Here is a 25,379-nt window from a genome sequence, read left to right on the forward strand (position 1 = left end):
CTGACTTAGTTATGCTTTCCAATTGATCCTTGTACTCCTGAGACTTATTCTCAATATTTGTAGTGAACTTGTTTAGGGATAAGCATGACTTATACAAGTTTCCACCTATGGTCATTGTATCATGCATGCTTTTTACACAACTACTTAATGTGGCTCTATCTTTTGAGATAATTTTCTTCAAGGTGGGAGCCTTCTAGCCTCAAATTCATTTATGACCTTTTCTTTTGCAGACTTTTCAAAAGATTGAAAGTGGGAAACAACAGAATCAATTAGACTTTTCAATTGCTCGAATGGAGTATCAGATGTATCCTTTTGGAATGAGGGCATTAACTTCTCCAAAGTACTGATTGTCATGTTCATCAACAAACTATCTTGAGTGTGAGATTTTAAAAGATCTTCACTGGCTTTGGCTTGAGCGAAAGATGTCAACTAAAGCTTTTGTATGGGAGAAATGGAAGAAAGTTTGATTGGTCTTTGTATAAACTTTGGGTCATCAAAAACCTCCTTACTTTTCACAGTCTCTACAGTGTCTCTTGCTTCAGTTTCGGCTTCAACCTTGACCTCTATCTTCTCCAAATTTTCTTCTGCAACTGCTTCCTTTTCAGGTGCCAGAGGTACTTCAAACTTATATGTTTTAATAGCTTCATCCACATCTACATCATTCTCCATTCTACCTTGTTTTGAAATATTGACGTCTACTTGTTTTGTTGATTGAACTTCTAGAACAAAAGTATCATCCATTGCTTTCTCAATTGAGTGTACTTTCAGAATGGAAGGTATATCCACCTTGGTCTGTTCAGTTTTCAAATGAGTTTCATCTTGTTCCTTTGTCGGATTAACTTCATATTGATTTTCTTGCAAAAAGTTTGTCCAAATTTTCTTTGTTTCCTTAGCAACTTCATCAATTTTACCAAACATGACCTTATTTACTCTATGATTATTTTGAAACTTATCGTTGGCTAACTAGAGTAATCTATCTATCTCCTCCTTAGTAATAACTTAACATAAATTGACTAGAATATATATTCTTTCAATCTCCCATCTTCCTTATTCGTTGTCTTCCTTCTAGCATCCAAAATGTCATACAAGCTCTTGGGTATGACTGTCATTAATTCAATTAGATCTTTTTTGCATATATTTAGGTATTCTACCATTGCTTCCTCTAGAGTTCTCTTTCTAGATTCATAAAAAAATTCATACCACTTAGATAGTGGTTTCAAATTACCATCCTTACCAGTTGCTTTCACAATTTGATCTAATATGACAGGAGGTATAATAGTATAATTACCTTGTTTCAATGCCTCATCAATTTTATACTTTGGTTTCTTACTAGATTTGGTTTTATCAGAAGGCTTCTCCTTTGTGATTTTAGTGGCTTTTGGAGCTTTAGCCTTCACCTCTTTAACTGCCTCATCTAATTCAGTTTCTTTTGGAGCTTTAGCCTTCACCTCTTTAAGTAGGTAAATGATCCTTATGTATTAAAGGAAGTGAGAGATAGAAAGAAATGATAAATTGGATTTGATTATGGTGATTACATGATGTTATGTTCTTAGTGTTATTTTAAGTAATGACATTGAGATACCCTAGAGAAAGTAAATTGATAAGTTGTATTTATTTTTGCTTGTGTATGGTTGCTTTTATGATTATACTTTAAGTTGTTTATGTACATATCTTGTTAATGGATGTTTAATGCATATGAGTATTCAGTTATATATGATGCATTAGATGATGTTAAAAATTTTGTACCTCTATTTGCATATTAGATGGTTAATTTTTGTAGGGTATTTTGGTGGGCATTACATATCCAAATTTGTAAAAGTCTAATGATCATCTAAAGAGGCCCTATATAAATCCTATAATTTACTTGTATTTCAATATGATAAAGAGTTTCCATTCTTCCTATGCAATGTATGTATTGTTTACATTCTATAATGGTATCGAAACCTCGAATGATTGTGCAATAGTGTGTAAAGAGAAAACTATCATAAGAGAAAGCATGTTTAAGTTCTATTGAGTCTAACATTATTGGAAGAGAAAGTCAATGGTTTTGTTTGAGGAGTCATTGATAAAGAAGACAAGTGCTATGATTGAATGAAAAGGTAGTCATCATTGTTAGAGTGAAAGTTTCCATCAAAGCAATTAAGAGGTGTGTGAAGTTGTTTCTACAAAATCAAAGAAATGAATTAATCACCACTAGAGGAAAATAAACCTTAACTATTATAGCCCATCACATAGCCCATACCAATTTAACAAAGGAAAAAGGTAATTCTACATAAATAATTTAGTGACAAAGAAAAGATAAGGTGTATTACTTTTTAGTATTTTAGTTTTTTCAATCTTTATCTATATAGAAATCTTATTAAAAAAATATAAAGGTTGCAAAAAAATTATATTTCAAAGGTGAAAATGCCAATGCTATTAATGAGTACAAAATTCTAGAAAATAATTCATGGGATAGAGGTAGCATCTAAAGAGCATATTAATAAAATCATTGGGTGTCAAAATAGAGACATACAGCTAGTGAAATCTACCATATTTGATATAGGAAGGTTCTTAATGAGCCTACTAGTTTAAAGGTTCTTAATGAGTCTACTAAAGATCAAGTCTTGTTGAATGCAAGGCTCCAACATCAAAAAAACATGTAACTTTGATTGTGCCCCGTACTAATTACAAGAAAAACCTGTGAGTTTGTCTTAATATGATTTATTCTTAATTACATGTTACAACTGACCATTAATGATATTAATTCTTACAATTCATAAGATATATGAAGTATTGATTATGATCATGATGCTTGATTTATGTTTAAGGTCTGATGAATATGTAGTCATTAGGACTAATTTCTGGATAAGTCTTAATTGTCGTTGCTCTAGCCTAAATTGGATTCTCTACAATGTTAGAAATGAAACCATAAAAGACTTATAGGAAAGCCGATGATCTGCAGATTATTCTTCTAAGATTAAGAAAGTAATAGTGAAAGATGTCCTGAAGAAGTGAGTCCATAATTAAAGAGAATTTCCCAAGCCATGCTATAAACAGAGCTTAGAGTAGTAGTTGTTTAATTATTTTGTAGCAAATAGTTAGTAACTTCTTGAGGTTCTAAAGAATTTGACATCTCTGTGTATATTGGCAAAGCCAATCCTTCATTTTGTTAGCCCCCACCAGAAATACTGGTGCTTTTTAGTTCTCAGTTAATCTAAATTATAATTGACCAACAATTTATAGGTATCTTGTAATGAAGCCAACATGTTTAGGTGTTAATAAGGAGCAAATATTTTGAGATTGGTGTAATAATTTGAAGGGCTTAAGTTACATGTACCTATATGTAAATTGGAACTTCCACTTAAGCCTAGCACTAATGAATTTTCTCTCCCTAACAAACAATCAAGTTTTTAATGGATTAAACTCTACTAAAGAGTTAACTATGTAAGTCCATAATTATATCTCTAAAGGGATCTAGATAGTAAAGTCTCTGAAGATATTTCCTTGAATCCCTAGACATAATCTGGTTCCTATGGTTCTTTAGAGGGCCAATGGCCTTGTCTTTACTTGTGAAGCCTGACAAATCTGAGCTAAAAATATTGTTGTCCAATTTTACCTTGAGAATTTGTAGAAAATCCTTAGCAAAAAATAACTCTTTTGAAGTTAAAATTTGGGACAAGTTTTCCCTTCCAATTCAAAGCAGTTCGATGGTGACCTCATTCAAAGCTGCAAAGTCAATACTGAAACTAGGAAAATTCTTATCTACTGATTTATCAGGGTGAATCTTTAAGTCATTTATCAATAGGAGTTAATTACAGGATGATGTAGGAAATGGTTATCTATTATAGCATCAATGGTTACATGCTACGTAATTGAAGTTTTGACTTCTCATCAATGATGATTTGTAGTTTATTCACTATACCATCCTCTCACATGAGTAACATCCCTTATCAATGAGAAGTTAAAATTTCAATTTTATAACATCTGACCATTTAATGATTGAATAATCATTTTCGAGATGCATGTCTTGCATAGAAGCTTTAGATTTCTGAGTTTAGTCAAAACTAAATTGCCTAAGGCCAAGCTTAAAAGTTTTACATAATTTGCTAGTGAAAAAGATTGGGAAGAATCAATTCTGGTGCAATGTTCTTACCAAAGTTAGATGTTGATACCAGATTGTTGATTGTCATTGCATCAGTTCCCTTTCAAGTCAAGAGCTAAAAACCGATTAGATAAGAGTTAAAACATCTTTTACATTCGTTGGTTTCTCAGTGACCATTGATTGTATTTCTAGACCACATGGGCCCCTGGATATAAAATCATGAGAGCTCAAGAATCCAAGGATCTGGATAAGTCTCTGCACATTATAGTTTGATCCCATCCATGGGGAACTTCAGATGTATTTCTTAAGTTCGAAACTGAAGAATTAATAACTTGGGTTTGCGAAAGTAGTTATATATGGTTATTTTTATTCAAGAAGATTTGAGCACAACATCATTTAAGTGCCTACAAAATGACTTTGTCATTAAATCAAATGTTCTTTGACAATCATAAAATTTCTATTAGTTCAAGATTCTTGTAAGAATTATACTAATTTGATGATACTACATATAAAATATGAGATACAAAGGCCAAAACATTCACTATACCACATTGATTTGGGTCATTTAACCCCTAACCATTGATCTTCCTTGAAAAAACCTCAACTATAAATTCATGTAGATAGTGTACCAAGAAGTTGCACATAAGTTGTAGAACTGAATAGTCTTGAGCCACATTATATATAGGTTTCAAGTGTCTAAGAGTTGTTTTAATTTCTTGTGAATGCTATGTCATTTTTAGAATCATGTGGATTGAGTATATTTTAATTCTAAAAGAAAGTTTGGCTTCAATTTAATATGATCTTATATCAATAAAATAAAAATTAGTTTAAACTTATAAGATTTAATTAATTTTCATGTTTTCAATCAACATTGTTTCAACAAAGATCTTCATATTTTATCAAACAATTTATTTGGATCATGTTTTCACAATTTACATACATGTCTATAAAGATAGTCTAACTAAAAACAACAAAAATTATAAAAATTCTTCTATTCCTTATGCTTTGATGAATGCATATAATCCAATTAGATAATGACATATTTTAAATTTTTCTATATACTTTAAATTTTCTATATTTTTATATAGTGGTCTTGTCTCGTCTGTCCAAAAAATGACCAAAAAAACAAATCCTCTCCTCTACATCCTTTGTTCAAGAAGGTAGCATAGATAAAGACATGATAGCATTTCTTTGAGATGTTTTGTCAAATAATTCACATGACTTGTCTATGATTCTAGATTTTTTTTGATGAATAGGCCTTCTCTATTAGATAATAATATTGAAGTACATATTCACAAAAAAAGATTGGAGGTGAATAATTTTCTGACTTCAAATGTCCCTATTGGGAATTGAACTTGGGTTTCCACAATGAGAACCCAATGTTTTAACCAGTTAAGCTCAACCCCTTGGACAATGGTTCCCCTCTTCTTATTCTCAAGAATGAATTACTAATCCAATCAGAATGAACAAACACATTTTTTATAAAATAAAAACATTTGTACACAATCTCACAAAGACCCTTGGGCCTTGGCATTGGAAAAAAAAATTTAATCTTTAATTACTCAACTTTGTTTTATTTAACTGAACTTTTTGTTTTTACCTTTAATTACCAAGTTTGACCGTCAACATATACCAACATGGTAACTACCATAAACATGATAACCATTATTAGTTTTAAGATATCCATCACAATATAATTATTACATTAAGAAGAAGAGATGTGACTAAGGAAACTTGAATAATGAGCCCGCATGCAAATTCCAATCATTGACAAATCCACAAAATTCTTTTGTCAAATTAGATGTTATCATATCTTTACTCCATGTAATCATTTCTCAGTTCTCTTCTTAGCAAAGAAATGTTTAGAAAGTGTGTTTTAAGTTTTTTAAATTTAAGTTCATTATCCTTTTACTGTCATTTATGGTCAGGTGGCTCTGTCCCATTGGTTAATTCTTGTAAATCTATTGTGTTTTTTTTGTTCTTTCAAATATATTTAATAATTTATAGAATAATATAATCTCAGTCAGAAGTAAAACTAAAAAATTTAGATAATTTTCTTTTTTACAATTCATAATATAATAATAAAAATTTAATTTAATTGAGTTTGGTAATTTTCCTTATGGTAGTTTTTATCTCCGTCTGAATTACTATCTAATCGATGGTATTGTGAATTACTTTCACTCTTGAAAGGTGGTTTGATTAATGTTTTTTCAGGGTTGCATTTCCTCCTTGATTCTATGAAGGCAGACATGTATTCTCCGAGTTTGGTGGAGCCTCTACAGTTGGTTGCTCCTGATATTCAAGTTGTGGCCGCTTCCCAGAGTGGATGCTGTCCCCTCCAGATAAGGGTATGCTTGTTTGCTTTGCTTCTTCTTTGGCAATTTTGTATCTGGTACACAGATTTTGGGGGGCTGGATATCATTTTTGTATTCGGTGTTGGCTTATATGACCTTTTCACTTCTCTACTTCAATGTAATTGGTCATATTATCTTCCTAATGGGATTTTTATGAGCAAGACGGGAGGTTTTCTTTGTCTGGTTCTTTTTATGAGCAAGACCGAAAGTTTTCTTTACCTGGTTCTTTCCTGCCGATGTTCTTTGAACCAAGATTGTATAAATTTATAATTAATAAAATTAGTAGTTTTTCACTTTTACTGAAAAAAAAAAATTTAATTTAATTTTTAAACATATATAGATATTAATATATATGTTAAATGTTGTAAACCTATTAAAGCTAATGATTTATTTCATTTAATTAAATATAACAATATATAATAACAAATTTCTTACTCAACTCTTTATGTAATCTGTAGAGAACATGGCAGAAAACCTCTTTAAAGTGGTTGGAATAGTAGCTGATGACATGACCTAATTACATGTGATATTAAGATAAGACAGCTACTTCCCCTTAGAAAAGAAAAAGGAAAGGACACATAATAAAACATTACTCTACGACATAGTCAGTCTAAAAGCGAATGGACCCATTCTTTTAACAAGTAAAACTTGTGAGTGGGTGAGATTGAAGCATAAGATATTGGATTGAATAGTAATAAAATTTATTGTGCTGTGTTCTTCGAGAGGAAAAAGTTCATTCTTGCAATTTATTTTGAGGAGGGAGTTGGTCTTTTCTTCCTTTTAGTTATGGATGTTGATAGAGTCACAAAAAGAAAATTCATTAAAATATTATGATCTATATTAATGGATTAAAAAAAAAATTGTATCGTTTTCAATAAATTGTTGTTTTTTTTTAATTATATTTTCTTTTAATAGAATGTTATTGTATACAAATTATTTTTAAAAGAATTTTTAATTTTCTAAGATTTCAATTCTTTTGATTGATAAATCTTTTTTATTTATATTTTATAAATAAATTTGTATACCTATTTTTAGAGGAATAAAGGTGAAGTGTGCTGAAAGATAACATATTTGTTCATTATTCCACTTATTGCATGATGGATATGGACAAAATTGATTGATTAGTTAAACTCATAGTGAGTGGTGATTGAGATGTGAAAGTGAAGATGAACTAAATATTATTTAATTGAGTGCATGAGAGGAGAAAATAAATTTAAATTAAATGCTTCTAGTTTAATTGAGTGCATGAGAGGAGAAAATAAATAAAATGTTTTTTTTTTTTTTTCATGTATTTAAATGTCACAAACAAGTTAAATTAAATGCTTCTAGTTTTTATTGACGTATGTTTTTCCATCCATATGTGAATGTAATATGCCTTCGGCGTAATTATATTTTTCTTTATATCAATATAATTATCTCAATATCATTTTGATTTGATAGTCATTTAACATTGCATGTCATCATTTCATTAACTCGGACCAATAATTTAATGTTATACTACAATAATGTAATGGCAACAAATGTATATCATATACTTGTATCTCTCATTTTGGACACATTTTCATAAGGTTATCATACAATTATCCATGTACATATGTGGTGTATTTTAGTTTAAAGTTAGTAAATGTCCTAACCCTAATTGGATTCCATCTATACACATCCCCAAGGACCGATGGACAAAACTTTAATTTCAAATCCACACATGGAAAACTAACACAAGTTAGTTTTGTGTAATATTTTTTAAAACTCAAAATTAAATTTATGCACAATTTGAATCCCTCTTATTAGTCATCGTGTGTTGAATTGAGCAAAAAAATTGTTAACTTGTGTGATAGGATGAATTGCATTTAAGTAAAAACCTAATTTATTTTAAGAACTATAGAAGAGACATCCTATAACACTAAATCATCATAGATAATCTGCATTGCATCACCAACTTATCTTAGTATCATAGGTATATTTGCATGTTTACTATATATCTTTAATCATTTGTATGAAATCATTATATTGACAAAACATATTTAACTAATAGGAACATTCCTTGCATAGTAAACTCCTAAACAATCTTAGTTGATGCAACCCTTTTTAACTGTTCATTCTAAACATCAATGTGAATAGATTCCTGACATCAAATTTAACACAATTCAAATCTATACGTAATTTCCAAATCCTTGGGCATAGAGATCAAGTTTGCAACTACCATAGTAAACCAAAACATCAAACATCAAATTCATTGGAGCCTTGAGGCATTTACTTGATAACTTTTAGAATTATATAGCACACTGAGAATCTATTAGCAACATTTTTCATACAAAATCTTCATCAAGCTCAGAGCTAAGTATCAATGATTTATTTTTTACAATTTGAACATTTATTTCAATACATTATAGCTTCCAACTCATTACTTGTAGGGTCAATCAATTATCTCATTTGATTATTTTTATACAAAAGATTATTTTAGTTTTCTTTTCATTTTAGTAAATTTGTTTTATCCTTCACCCCCTTAGGTCTTGTCCTTAGGGTTCTATTTCTAATTTATTATTTATTTTCAAACTTGAGAAATTCTAATTTGTTGAGATCAATGTCATAATATTATTTCCCTTGTTATATACTTGTTATTATTTCAAATTATGTATTGATTTTATCCCAATGTATCATTGTCATCATCCCTACCCTTTGAGATGGAGGCCCCTCTCAATACCACTATTAATCATATTTTAGTTCATTGTTAGATATTTATTGCTAATATGATGGATAAAAATTATAATGAGGAAATTGATTTTATTATGATGTGTATTTAGACTAATATATAGATATGATTTTTATTTTCATGTGTACTTAATTTCTCACAAGATTTTAAAATTAGTTAGTGTTGCTTCTCCTACATAATTAGTTGTTGATTTTCACTAGTTACTAATTTATAAGCTCTATGGTAGAGATATACTTCAATTAATAGGTACTATGGTTAACTCTCAAGTTATTTTCATGGTGCATCTTCCATTAAAAGTCCAACTACCAAGGTTTATCATGATATTTCTTCTATTTTTATTTAATTTTCTTATGTAGTATCTCATGCCTTGTATGACTGAAATGTGTAAGGAATATTAACAAACAATTGTTTGATAACCTGTTGTTCTAGTTTCAGCTATATAATCTTGCATGTTATGCAATTTTGACTGATATTAAACTTCAGACTTTACTTTAAGAGTATTAACTTCAATTGGTCATGATATTATGGCTTGCAAGCTACTAAATCTACAAGACAACCTCATATGATGAATATGCAATTGTTTTAGCATTTTCTCTGATGCAAATACATGAATTTAATGCGAGAAATGCTCACCTACACCAGACTGATATTTTTACAAACAATTGGCATGCAACTAGAAGTTTGAAGCAACAACATAAGAACTATATGCAACCTTATTTCTCCTTATTATTCAAGATGATAGTCTGATTATAAAATATCAAAACAATGGCCAAGACTCTTGGCTTACAATGAAGTATGACTCGGAATTTTTGAGTACTAATGGAAGCCATTAACTCATGCATACATAACTGAAACTTAATGAAAAATAATGCCAAAAGAACCTAGAATGAAGCGCCTAGGTGTGTGAATGGAGAAGCAAGAAATATCACTCCACTTTGAGCCCTCCTCTTGCCAAATGGAATATTTCTCCAAAATCGCCCATGTTGCTGATGTAAGTGATAGTAACAAATTATTATTATCTCCTTGGCTCCCTTTCAAGCCACTAACATCATTTTTTAACCTCTCCTAAGTGGGTGCACTAATCTAGGAAGGAACTGATGCATCAAAATGGATATATGAACAAAATCGTGGAATATAGAGGACTGGTTCAAACTTGCTTCAAACCTGTTATATAACCTAAAACCACCTTATTTCACCTCCAAAATGCTCCTAGGAAAATCGCCTTGCCTTCCTTATTATATCGATGCACATAGAAGTCAAATATAGTAATGAGCTGAAGCACCCTCCAAATCGTCTACCATGATGCTACCATTAAATCTCAATAAGCTCAAGTGTGAAGGACTGAGGTATCCTTCACTCTCAGTTGCAACCCTTTGAAGGGTCTCTCACCACCTCAGTTATGCGAATCAAAGGGAGGTATCGTTCCCAATGACCAAAATCTACAGAAACCCTTGGATCCACAATTCTTAACAAAAGAGAAGATTTCAAATAACTGATGATCAATCCATGAGGCTTCTCCCCAATTTATTCTTTTTCATACAAGAATCGACCTCCTTCTAGAAGATTCCAATTTAATAAAATAATATTTAATTGTTCCTCTTTTAAATAGTAATTAATACTTTGCACATTAGGAAATATTAAAATATTATTATAATATAAAGTCCACACATGACATATTACGTGAGAACTCATTATCTAATCATAAAATTATGTAAAATAAAAATGTGAAGCCATAAGTAGCTACCAAGTCAACCCCCTTATCAACTCCTTATCCTACAAGGGTCAATTAATAGGCCAACCTTGTGAATGTCCCCTTACTAATGAGAAGGGGACATTACATCTTATGTACCTTCCTCTTGTGGAATATCTAGCCCTTCTCCTACTTGTATCTCACCTACTTTTAATATTCACCCTTCTAGTGTCATCCCTTCATCTTATCCTACTCATTACATCACTGTCACTCATCCTTCTAAGGTCATCCTCTCATGTTGTTGGAAAAGGTGTCCCAACCTTGCAATCTTATGTGTAATAAACATTCTCTATGATGAGTGGGACTCAAAGGGGCGCCCCCAAATTGAAAATTAAAGGATTCCCTCATGCTCTTTTTAGGGGATGCAATAGGAGGGTCTAGTTGGTGGATTTTTAGACTAAAGAGGGTTCAAAGGCAACGTTCCTTAAAAATTTAGCTTTTTTTAAAGTATTTTTTTTATGTTATTCTCTTAGCCCTTGGTTTTGGTGCCCATTTTATTGTAAACTACCTTGTTGGTGTGCCTATTAGTATTTACATATGCATTAAAGGTATAATACTAAGTCTTTGTGGGTAATTTTTATGCTACCAAAATTGCTCCAAATCTATAGTTGATGATGCTCTTGTAAAGACAAAGACTCTAGAAGTGTATTGCAACTATTGATTATTAAATAATACATTGAGATGCTTTAGAGTGTGGGTTTTTTTTCCTATAATTGTTTTCCCCCCATTAATTATTGTGTTACAATATATTATTTTTGTGTTTATTTCCTTATATTTATATTTGTGATCAGTTTAGTTTTTATGCCTACCTCCTCTCATAGATTAGTTAGGAAGTGAATTATACACCTATGATTCCTTTCATTTGATATTAGAGCCTAATCACCTTAGATGATATGTGTTATGGATAATGAATTTTTTTACTATTAATCTTGGAGTGGGAGCTTATATAGAAAATATCATATTATAATAAAAATGGGTAAGAATGCCAAGGATAAAGATGGAGAGATTCAGAAACACTAATTTTGGTATTTATAAGCTCAAGATGGAGGACATTCTTATAGATGGAGGTTCATGTGTTGTCATAGCCAAACCCAAACCCAATAAAATGATTCAAGTTCACTAGGACATATTGGATAGAAAATAAAAGGACCTTATTAGGCACTATTTAGTGACTTTGTGTTGTTAAAGATCCATAAAGAGACTAATACATTGGACATTTGGAAGAAGTTGGGAGAGATTTATTTGAATAAATATGTGGTAAAGAATATTCTCCTCATAAATTAGTTGCATGTCCTTAGGATGGAGGATGGTGGTTATGTAGCCAAACATCTAAAAAAAATTAACATTATTGTTACCTAGTTACACCTTGTTGGAGTGAAGATGGATGAGGATTGTATGTTGGTGGCAATCTAGAGTATTTCTTCTAAATTGAAAAATGGATGAGGTAGCTACATCATTAGTCTCAAAGGAGATGCAAAGAAAAACTTCTCATCTACTATGAATGTCATATATATTCGTGGAAGATATAGAAAGAGAAATAAAAGAAAGAAAATATTAAACAAAAGTTTCTATTTAGATCCCATGTTATGTTCAAATATTCTAGAACATCCTAGTCTAAATGGTGAAATTGTTGCAAGGTTAGAATTTCCATAAATATTGCAAATACATCCACTAGACCTCACATCTGGCACGTAGGAATGTTTTGTCTAGACCTTCAAGTGGATATCACATCCCTCCAAAGTAACCTCTCTCTCATGATTTAGGTCATTTAAGCCCTAACCATTGATCTTCCTTGAAAATCTAAACCGTAGATTCTTGTAGATAGTGTATTAGGAGGAGTTGCACATAAGTTGTGGAATTGAATATTCTTGAACCATAGAATATATAGGTTTCTAGGGTCTATGGGTTGTTTTAAACTTTTGTGAATGATACATGTGCCATTTTTAGAATTATGTGGAGTGATTATATATTAGTGTTGTTTTAAATTATTAATTTTGGATTTTAAAAATTTGATCTAAATAAAAATTAATCTAAATTTTTAAAAGATAACTATTTGCAACATTTTTAATCAATATTATTTCAACAAATATTTTTGTATTGTAATACTATAAGGTATTTTGTCAAACAATTAATTTGGTTTGTCTATGTTTCCAAATTTTGCATACATGTCTACTAAGACATTTGCACTAACAACAACTACTACTAATAAAGTTCTTTGAATGCTCTACAACTAAATATTAATTTTACTATATAAGTACTATATAAGGTGAAACAAATCTTCTATAATTTTTGCTTTAATGAATGAAAAATATAATTAATTAATTAATTAATTAATTATTTAAATATTTAATTAAACATAACTTCAAATAAGATAAGGGCATGACAATATTTCTTGGAGGCATTTTGTCAAATAGTTCTTGTGGCATATTTATGCTTCAACATTTTTTATACATGTCGATGAGGGGAGATGCAACTACAATACTTGATGAAATTCTCTATCCTTTATGGTTGGATAGATTATAAAAATCCACTCAGGTGATTGCATATGAAAAGTTTCAATCAATATTGCTTCAACTAAGGTAAATGTATGATATATAGTTCATGTGGTTTATATATGTTGAACTATATTTTGCATAAATATTTATGAAGGTAGTTGTAACTACAGTGTTTTGATGAAATTCCTCTTTCATTTATGTAGCCTTTCAAACACCCTTCACATTGTAAGTTGATTTTTTTTTCTTTAAAAAAATGGTTATGGAGGATTTTATATCATCAACATAGAAACTTTAGCTACCCGATATGTGAGCAAAAGATTTTAAGTTGAAACCTATTCAATTGAGAGCCAAAGATTGAGGAGTATACATTCTATTGAATTAGCTTGAGGCATAATCTTGACCTCATCCCTTATGATGACAATGCCTTGCACTCATTAAGATTTTATCCTTGATGGGTTCTTTTAGAACCATTCAATGTCACCAATAGATCAAAGACGTATTGACATAAGTTGAAGTTTTCTATTTTCTAGACTTATTTATTTATTTTACATTTCATCATTAAGATTAACAATAAATATATATAAGAACACTATACTTAAAAATATTACATTCTTCAACAATTTTCATTCCTATCAAAAAATAATAAATAATTATCCTACTTTATTAACCAAAATTATATTTAAAAAAACCCATCCCACAGTTGTATCACAACTGTGATACATATAATTTACCCATTACAATACAATAGTTACATAAAACTTTGTGGTTACTTTGCCTTCCTATATGCCCCATGGAGATGTAATGAGACGAAGAAAATGAAGGAAGATGAAGCTCACACGCCAGCTCAACATCTGTTTCGTAGCAAACAAATGTGAAGGGTATTTCAAGATTTTTAATTAAACTTCATCATCTAGTTTCTTGCATTCGATGCTACTTGTAAGAATTTGACATCTCTGTGTATATTGGCAAAGCCAATCCTTAATTTGTGTAAGATTTTGTAACTCCCCCATTGGAAATACTAATGAATTTTTAGTTCTCAGACCAAATATTTTGAGCTTGGTATAGTAAATCTATGCACATTAGAGATTCACGTCCATGGGAACCTTCAGTTGTATTTCTTAAGTCTGGAATTGAAGTTGTTGAATCAATATTTTGGTTTTGTGAAAGTAGTTATAGGTTCGAGATGCTTGTAAGAGTTGATGAGACTAGGTGTCAAGTATTTTTGTCTATGTAGTATAGAGGATGCATCTTTGATCGTATTTATTTATTAATTAAAAATTAGAATAGAATGAGTTTTTATTTTTAGTTAATTAATAAGCATAGTCAAAGGTACATCATGTATGCTGCATAGACATTTCCATGTCAAGCATGGAATAGAATGGCTAGAAGATTCAGTATACCACATAGATTTGCCAGATCATTTAGCCCCTAACCATTGATCTTCCTTGATAAACCTACACCATAGATTCTTGTAGATAGTGTATCAAGGACGATGCACATAAGTTGTGGAACTCAATATTCTTGAGCCACAGTGTATATAGGTTTCTAGGGTCTATGGACTATTTTAAACTCTTTGTAAATGTTATATCATTTTTAGAATTATGTGGATTGAGTATATCTTAATTTTAAGAGGAATTTGGATTCAATAATTTGATTTTATATTAATAAAATAAAAAATTAATTTAAATTTTTAAGATTTAATTAATTGTCATGTTTTGTTTCAAATGAGATCTTCATATTTTATTAAACAATTTATTTGGATTATGTTTTCATAATTTACATACATATCTACAAAGATAGTTGCACAAAAAACAAAAACTAATAAAATTTCTCTATCCTTTATGCTTTGATGAATGACAAAAATCCAATTAGGTAATGACATATTAAATTACATTATTTCAAATAAGGTAAGAAAATGACAACATTTCTTAGAGGCATTTTATCAACAGTTCATGTGAGTTGTTTATGCTTCCACATTTTGTATACATGTCTAGAGGATAGATGCAACTACAACATTTGATGAAAATCCTTTTATCATTTAAGTTTTGATGATTGACAAAAATCCAATTATATAATGACATATTGAAGTTTTCAATCAATTTTGCTTCAAATAAGATAAGTCATGATAACTTTTCTTTGAGATATTTTGTCAAATAGTCCACATACTTCATCTATGTTTCTACCTTTTTCTTTGCATTTCTATGAGAGTAATTACAATTATAACACCTAACAAAATTCCTTTATTATTTATATTTTGATATATGTTTGATATCCTAAAAAATTCAATTATTATTTGACAAAAATAAAATATATTATTACACTAATAATAAAATTATATTTTTTTAATTTGATAAGATCTTTGTACAAATACATATTAGATATTTATATAGATGGTTCCCCTTCAATTTAATAAACTTTCTTTTAATTTTACAAAATAAATTACAAATCTAATGAAAATGAATAAACACAATAATTATAAATATATATACAAGAAACACCCTTGACATTGTAATTTTTTATCTTTACCTTTAATTACTGAAGTTTTGGCAGTCAATATATAGCAACATGGTAACTACCATAGCTATGATTAATTTTAAGATATCCATCACAATATAATTATTACTTTAAGAACTGTAACTAAAGAAACTCGAATAATGAGCCCACATGCAAACTCCAATTATTGACAAAGCCACAAAATTCTTTACTCCATATAATCATTATTGTGTACATCTCTTTTCAGCAAAGAAATGGGTAGAAGTCTGTTTTAAGTTTTTTAATTTGAGTTCATTATCTAGTTTTTTTATTTATTTATTTGTCTAGTGGCTCTATTTCATTGCTAATTCCAATAAATCTATCATTTTGTAAAGTTTAATAAGTTTTTGCATTTATGCAATCTAAATTAAAAATGAATATTTTTGAAAAAATAAAAATAAAAATTCATTAATCAGAGAAACAAAAACATATCAGAAATTTTCAGGGATTCAACAAAGAACAACCAATTAAACAATCTTATCTTCCTCAACTAATTGCTCAGACTTATATAGATGTATTTTTATGGAGAAACTAATTTTAAGTAAAATATTTTCTTATAAATTATATAGATAAATACTTTCAAAATATATGTGAAAATAAAAAACTTACTAAACCATTGTTACAGATGCTTCCAGATTAGATTGTGTAGAAAAAAAATTGCATCAAAGTTCCCAATCACACTCCCTGATCCATAATAGGGGAAGAGCACCAATAGATAACATAGTTCCAATAACTGTCACCTTATTGTCATGTTGACCCCCCAATAGCCATCATAGTGAAAACACCATTAATAAATTTGTTTTGTACCAATAGCCGATCATTTTTTGTAATTTTTTGTTCATAATTGGCCCATTTGTGCACCACTATTGGAACATTTGTGTACCACTATTGGGACATTTGTCAACAAGTACTAGCGATTTTGAGTTGACGGTTACTGGAACATCTTTAGTTAGGTACCAGGGGACACTTTGAAATGTGTACTTTTTGACCTTTGTGCACATAACTAATTCCACAATGTGCATCGTTACTACCTAGAAGCCAGATCAATAGCTATAAGCAGTTAAGTCGCATACGAAGACAACTAAAAAAAAAAATCAAAATCTGATATACCGTTTAGGATCTGTGGGTGAAATTAGCTATGATAAAGAGAGCTCAAATACAAAAATGATAAATGATGCAAATAAAAATCTACAGAATTCAAAAACATCTATAATATTTTACTTTAGATTGTAAAAATTTGATATCATTAATAAATCATCTAAAAAAAATTGATTCACTCTTTTATTAAATATAAAAAATCTACAATAACAAAATTCTATATTCATTTGCTCTATTTTTATGACAATCACCATATACTATTAGATTCATTTAATACATTACCGTATTAGTATTAAGTTCATTAAGCTTGTCAAAGTGATGGACATCTTCCTCAAATAATTAATAGAATAATTATTACTTTAAATCTATTCCTTCATTATAAGAAGTTATCTAAATTTATGAATGAAGATATGACTTGAACAAAGGCAGTTTTCATTCTTCTCTTAACCTTATTGTTGATGACTGAATTAGCGCCTTCAAAAGCAAACTCCAAAGGGAAGGACAATAGATTAGTCTTGTCTGGAAAATAACAAAGAAGAATTTTATCTATACCTTGCACAAAACTTAGAATTAAAATGATTGGAAGAGTAGTTGTTATATATATATATATATAAAAAGAGATAGAGATTAAGATTAAGATTAAGATTAAGATTAAGATTAAGATTAAGATTAAGATTAAGACAAGATATTTATAAGTAACATGAAAACTTAAATCATGGGTGTGCTTGGTGAGCTTCAAGCATCAAAGGAGAATAAGGCAGTGGAATGAATAATAATAAAATTTATTACAGTGTTTACTTCAAGAGGGAAAAGTTCATAAAAGAAGCATCAATTGCATATTCAAATGTTAGCTTTTCCCTTCGATCAGCTTCCAATTTAAGTGCATTTATGTTAGGAGGGAGTTGGCCTTTTCTTCCTTTAAGGTATGGATGTTGATAGAGTTATACAAAAGGCAAATTCATTAAAATATTATGGTCTATACTGATGGGCATAAAATAGTTTCTTTCTATATTCGATAATATTATTGTATTCATAAATTTATGTTTTTTTCAATGGAACATGGTTGTTATAAGAATAATTTTTAAAAGCATTTTGCACTATATAAGATTTCAATTTTTTTGGTTGATAAATCTAACAAATATAAATTATTTTTTTCTTTATATCAATATAATTATCTCAATATCATTTTGATTTGATAGTCATTTAATGTTATGTGTCATCATTTCATTAACTCATACAAAAAATTTAATGGGTTGTAACAAATGTATATCATACGCTTTTATCTCTTATTTTGGACCCATTTTGATAAGGTTATTCTTCACACAATTATTCATGCACACATGGTGCATTTTAAATTAAGTTCTAGTATATGTTCCTGTAGACACTAAAAATTGGTCAAACGTCTACGTCTCCAATTTTTAACATATCATGTGTATAGTCTTTACTAACTTCATCCATCATGTCTCACTTCTCCTTTCCCATTTTTTGTCACATTCGCATCATTTTTACCCAATTTTGATTTTATAACATCATTTTGACTCCTTTTCATGTCCCATGGCTTTACATCGGTCCCATTTCATCCCTTTGACTCGCTTTGACCTGGTTTACTTGCTTTCACTTGGTTTAACCTAATTTTCCCATTTTGATCCAATTCTTCCCATTTTTTGTCCAATTCTTCCCAATTTGACCTAAGTTGACTTAATTTGACCAAATTAAGGTCTATGTACATTAGTTTGACTTATTTACCCTTTTAGGTTTAATTAATTAATTAATTAAACCCCCTATCTTACTAACAATTCTTCTAAAGTTAAATAAATAAATTTAATAATTTATTTATTTGTCCCCTTTGTCCATTAATTAAATAAATTCATCTTATTTAATTAATTTAGTCATAAATTTGAAAAATAAATTAATAAATTTATTTATTAATTTATTGTATTTATATTCTTCTAAAATAAAGATAATAAATTTTATTTATTAATTATCTCTATTTATCCTCTCATATGAGGATAATATATGTTTTTTTCAAATTTTTAATTCTCCATAATATCCTTCTAATTTTCGAATTTGGGAAAGTAATATCTTTCCTTAATCGTCAAAAATCACTCTTTTTGAAAATGTCTCTTTTATCTTAATTTGAAATTTGAAAATGAGATATGCACATTCGAAAATAAGCTTTCTTCCATCTCCTCTATTTTATCTTCATCATCTTCATCCTTCCTCGAATGGCAGCTTTGTCATGCACTCAATCAGGTTCTTCCAATTAATGAAAAATCATTTTGATCCTAGTCACTTGTCGAGTCTCGAGATTTTTATAAATTAGGACCTCGTTCTTCATTCGAATCGTCTAGTTTAATATGATGTTATTATGTTGAATTAATTAGCCATCATCTAGCTTTGGCATTTTTATTTTGATGAAATCACTTAAGTTTAGAATCACATTTTCGAGTATCCTTGATATCATCCTTGCTTTCATTTCAAAAATTGCACTTGCACAATGAGAGCTACATCAAATTAGAGGATAAAGGAAGAACAATGGAACCACGTTGAAGGAATATTTTGAAAAAAACCTTCACTTTCTCACACCTATAACTTTTAAACCGTTAAGAATTTGAAGATGATATAAACTAGTGATTTTTAATATCTTGTTTGTAGATTCTAAATATATTTTTTGCAAATTTGTTTGAGTAAAATTTTATTGATTTTTCCATCTCCCTAAAAAAGTAGTTGTTTACAGCAAACAACATTTTTTAAGAGTGATGTGTATCCCAAAACGCATAATTTTTTTTCTATAAATGATAAAAACTTAATTATTTTGAATTTTGGTTTGTAACATCAATACCCAGGGCATGCACTTAGTTTGATAGTGATATGTCGAATATTTTTTATTTTATTAAGTTTTGAAGTTCGACTAATTATAATTTGGATATAGGTGTACGTTTGAACACATAACTTGTTCTATATCTATCAAAATTCAATTTTCTTTTTTTTGTTAGAGAGAAAACACCAATTCCTAGTGCATAGAAAATTTTCAAATTTTTTTTGAATTATTTTACTATTTTTTCCAATGCATTGAACAAAGAAATTCATGTTCGGTGAAAAACCTACATTCATAAGAAATAAAATAAAAATATATTAATGAAATTAAATATATTAAAATTTATACTATTTGGAAAGCTTATAATAAGGACTAAATACTTTTAAAAAATAAAAATTAAATGAATTAATTTGACCCCCCAAAAGCTAATGTAAAATTGATTTTTTACCAGCATTTGATAGATGCAAAGGAGACACCATTGCAAGTATGATTTAGAAGTAGAGAGGTTCTATCCAAGAAATTTTGATCTAAGAGCCTTTGATTTAACTCTCTTCAATTAATTACTTCAAATGGGACCTCTTAAAGCTTAAATCATTATATTTTAAAAAAAATGTATGATTTTAGCAAAAATCAGGACGTACCAAAAAGTGGGAACCAGCTTTGTGAGTTCACCCCATCTAGCTTTGGCATTTTTATTTTGATGAAATCACTTAAGTTTAGAATCACATTTTCGAGTATCCTTGATATCATCCTTGCTTTCATTTCAAAATTTGCACTTGCACAATGAGAGCTACATCAAATTAGAGGATAAAGGAAGAACAATGGAACCACGTTGAAGGAATGTTATGGTCATATTAGTTATTTTATTTTCATGTTATTTGCATTTCATTTCAATGTCTCTATTGTTCAGATTAGGATAATTTAGTATAATCATTTAAAGAGTTTGTGATTTGCTTTGATTCTACTTTGGTTTTCCTCATTAACCTGATTTTTCAATCTGCATTTGGTGAACCTAACATGAATCGCATATCCAGTTTAATGTCTCTGTGAGTTTTTGATTACATGCAGGTGTTCGAGGTCCAATTTTCCATCCAAAATCAAGTGTTTCATCTTCCCTATTCTCAAACACTAGACTTGCACATTTGCCACTCAGAATTGTGTAGTTGATCTTCAAAACTGTGCAGTTGGAGATATGTATTGAGCAATTCTCCCTCAAAACTACGCAATTGGCCCATAGCCTTGTGTAGTTGGCCCTAGAAACTACATAGTTGATCAGTTAGTTTGGTTTTCATGAATGATTTTTGACATGCAGGGTATCTTTGATTATTTTATCTTTCATGCAACTATCTAAAGGCCTAATCATTTGCATGTAGGGTTTTAACTCGATCAAGAGGCCTAACAATCAATTTTTCTTAATTAAAGGGCTTAAAATGAACTACAACTTGCACATAGCTTAATTAGGAGGTCAATTAACCTTTCAATTCTAGTTTACAACTTGTACTTAACTTAATTAGTAGGTCAATTAACCTTTCAACTCTAGTTTATAACTTGCATATAGCCTAATTAGGAGGGCATTTAACCTTTCAATTCTACTTACAACTTGTGCATAGCCTAATTAGGAGGCCAGTTAACCCTTTCAATTCCAGTTTACAACTTTTACATAGTGTAATCAGGAGGTCAATTTACCCTTTCAATTTCAATTTACAAATTTCTGTTGGAATCCAATAACACTGAGAGAGGGGGGGAGGGGGGGGGGTGAATCGGTGTTATACCAGAATGATCAATTTTAGCCTTATTAAAACATGCATACACCAATCAGTATACTGGTACATACAAAATTGAAAGAAGTAAAGCAACCAATAAGCTGATCACATAAATGAGAATCATAACACACAAATTTATACGTGGAAAACCTCAAAGAGGAAAAACCATGGTGGGATTTGTGACCCACAATATCAATTCACTGGCCATATGAAGAGATATTACAACATATAAGGGGCCCCCACTTGCAGGAAGGCTTACAGCTTAGAGAGCACTAGCCAATCACAAAAGGAGCCTCACTAACTACATATAAATCCAGACTACAATCCAAAGAAGTGTTGAATTGCTAAGATAGCATCTTCTATGCCAGAATACAGTTCCGGTTTAAGCTTTGTCTATTCTGGCCTGAAACCCTAAACCCTTTACCGAAATAACCCTTACATAAATATACTCACATACATAATCTCTCTAATATATTTTGCATTGTATCACATTCGCATATCCATAATCTCCTATATCAAAAAATGATCTAATCCAGCTAACCTATATACCCTATACAACTTATCATGCCTTATGTCAGCTTACAAAGATAATTACAATATCAAATTACATGTCAGCTAGATAACATGAATGCATAAATATTAAGAACAATTACCGATGTCGGATCCAAGAGATGTCGGCCTCCAATACCGATAACCATATTCTAAACCATGTCGGCTTGTATTGCTGGTAACCAAAGAAATTCTCCTGTCCTGCTGGTGTCAGTGTCGATGCCGATGAAGTGCCTACCGGTACACAACTGAACCAAAATATGAAGCCAAAATAAGATACCATGTTGCCATCAATGAAAAAATAGTGAAACCAACCAATTGAGTGTCAATTGCCAATAATCTCCCCCTTTGGCATTGATGGCAACACTCATGTGAAAAATGGTCAAGGTTTTATTTGTCGGTTTCATTCTGCCTGCTCCCCCTGAGCGGAGTATTCATTAATGCAAAATACTCCACATCTTTATATCCCTATATCTCCATATTTCCATATTTTTGTTGGCATTACGTGAATCGGCATGAAGACATAATGACATTGTATGTTGTCATTGATGTCAATATGTGTTATGAAGTAAACCGGCATAAGTGATATGCGAGAAGAGGGAACCGGTATATGTATGAACCAGTTTATATGTCAAAGTGAAGCAGTATATTTGTTCAAGGTGAACTGACATGTTAAGGTGAACCAGCATGTAGTTATGGGAACCAACACATGGAAGCATTGTATGACTACCGATTGGTAGGTAGCTTCCACTTCAGGATTTCCGGTTGGAGTACCTCAAGTCTGTGTGACTCAATTGATGATCTTCATGTGATGAGTTAGCAGTATAATGGAAAACAGATCATGTTGCCACGTAAGCTCTATGCACGTGAAGGATCTAGTATGAAGAAGACTATTCCTATCTACCTCGGGAATGTGCGAAGTCTATCAAACGCTGATAACGCGTGATGGGTTATCAGCCGCCATGAAGTCAGTGGAAAATGGACAATGGAGAATGTCTTGAGATCGATTCAAGACTATTGCATTTAATGCAGTATGACTCAACGGTCAGGATTGAATCACTTGAATTGCTTAACCTAAAAGGTTTAGGGTTTAGGGTTTTTGCTACTAACCTGTCTATTTCCTATAAGGTCGATGTTGTGTTTCTTTCTAGGGTTGTTGGCAAAAGTTGTGAATGTGTATCCAAGGGAAGTGATACGTGATTCTTGCCAGACTAAAGGAGAGAAGAGATACCTGCAAAGTGAATGTGCAGAAGGAGAAGAGGAGCCTAAACAGATCTGCATTAGCATTGAGTGTTGTTAACAGATCATTGTAATTCTTGTTGGTCTCTAACCACTTCAACAGTTGTAAAATCCCCTAACAGGGTAGCCTTAACTAGCTTGATGCAAAATCCCCTAACAGGGTGGTCTTAATAGGCTTGATTTAAATCCCTTAACTAGGTAACTCAAGGTTAATGAGTTCTGAGAAGCTATAGAGCTCTGGAGATCCTTTAGCTATTGAGTTCTTGAAATCCTCTAACAAGGTGACCCTACCGGGTTTAACCCTTAACCGGGTGTTCCCTAATAGGATCGGTTCCTAGTAGAACCTATTGTAATGTCTTTAACAAGACAAGGCTCCTAACAGAGCGGACTTCAAAAGAGTTCAAAAACAACTTGTGGGTATTCATCACCACCGTGGTTTTTCCTAGTTGGGTTTCCACATGAAAAATATGTGTGTCATGTGTGATGCTTTTATCTTGTGATGTTTTGTTATTACCTGTTGAGCATATGATGGTTCTGTGTTTTATGCCTATCTATAAAACATACTGAACTAACTGTTGTGACGATCAGAGGATAGTTTACCTGTTCATGCATGAGGGTGAAATGGTAGTGTTGTTTTGAGTTAAATGAAAAGCTAAGTGTTCAACCGGTCAATGCTTGTTTTAGACACTCTTGGCTTTACCAGTTGCAGTCTGTGTTGAATAGGTATTCCTGTTTGCCAGTCGTTTGGAGTATTTGTTGTCAAATTGGTTTTGGACTGTATTTGTGTTTGTACTGATTCACCCCCCCCCTCTGAGTACCGGTTTTGTACTAGTGGTTCATCATTGAGTTATCAATTGGTATCAAAGCACCTTCAGGTCCTCTGTGTTGTAAGCTTAACCGCTTTAGGAAAAGATCCTAGTCAAATGATGAAAAGGGAAGGTCCAAAGTTTAATATGGAAAATTTCAGTATATGGAAAGACAGGATGAAGATATTCATCAAAAGCATGGGTGTTCAACACTGGAGTTATGTTGAAAATGTATATGTTGTTCCTATCGGTACTCTCACCGATGACCAAAAGAGAGAGATACAAGAAAATGGGCAAGTCATGGAAGCCCTCATCAGTAGTCTATCTGACATTGAGTTTATTGATGTCCAGGACAAGGCAAATCCCAAAGAAGTATGGGATGCTCTTGAAAAAATCTATGGTGGTGATGAGCATGTAAAACAGGCTAAGGAAGAAAGCTTGAGAGGGAAGTTTGAAGACATGTGGATGGTTGAAGGAGAGACCATTCAGTAGTATGGAATAAGAATCAAAATGGTTGTTGGAGAAATCAAGAGTGCAGGTGGCAAAATAGAAGATTCCATAGTGGTAAGTAAAGTCTTGAGATCCCTGTTGCCGGTCTATGCAATAAGGGTCGCTGCTATTCAGGAGCTGAGATCAATAGACAAGTCTAAGGTGTCCTTGGATTCCATCATAGCCAAGTTGTCAGCCCATGAGTTGAATAGTTTTGATAGTAGTGTTCAAAAGACAAAATCAACATTTAGAGCCTATGTTATACCATCCAGAAAAGGAAAAGAGGCTAGCCCTATTGGGGAACCTAATCAGAGCAAAGAAATGAATGATGAAGAGTTTCTAATGGAATTTGAAGCTCTTCTTGCCAGGAAATTTTGAAAAGGAACTGGTAAATACAAAGGTAAGCTACCTTTGAAATGTTTTTCCTGTAATCGGATAGGACATATTTTTATGAACTGTCCTAATAGTGACAACAAGGATAAACCAGAAAGGTTCAAGAAATTCAAAGGAGGAAACCGAAGAAACTGTTTTGTGGCAGTTGATGAAGGTGTCACAGATGAGGAATTAGAAGATGAAGAGAATGAAGAAATTGTGTTTGTTGCTATAAAGGAAGATGTGGCAGACAAGAAGACTCTTGTCTCCCGGTTTGATAATTCAAATGAGTGGATCATTGATAGTGGTTGTTCTCATCA

This window comes from Cryptomeria japonica, chromosome 5 (assembly GCF_030272615.1).
Source record: "Cryptomeria japonica chromosome 5, Sugi_1.0, whole genome shotgun sequence".
NCBI classification, from domain to species: Eukaryota; Viridiplantae; Streptophyta; class Pinopsida; order Cupressales; family Cupressaceae; genus Cryptomeria; species Cryptomeria japonica.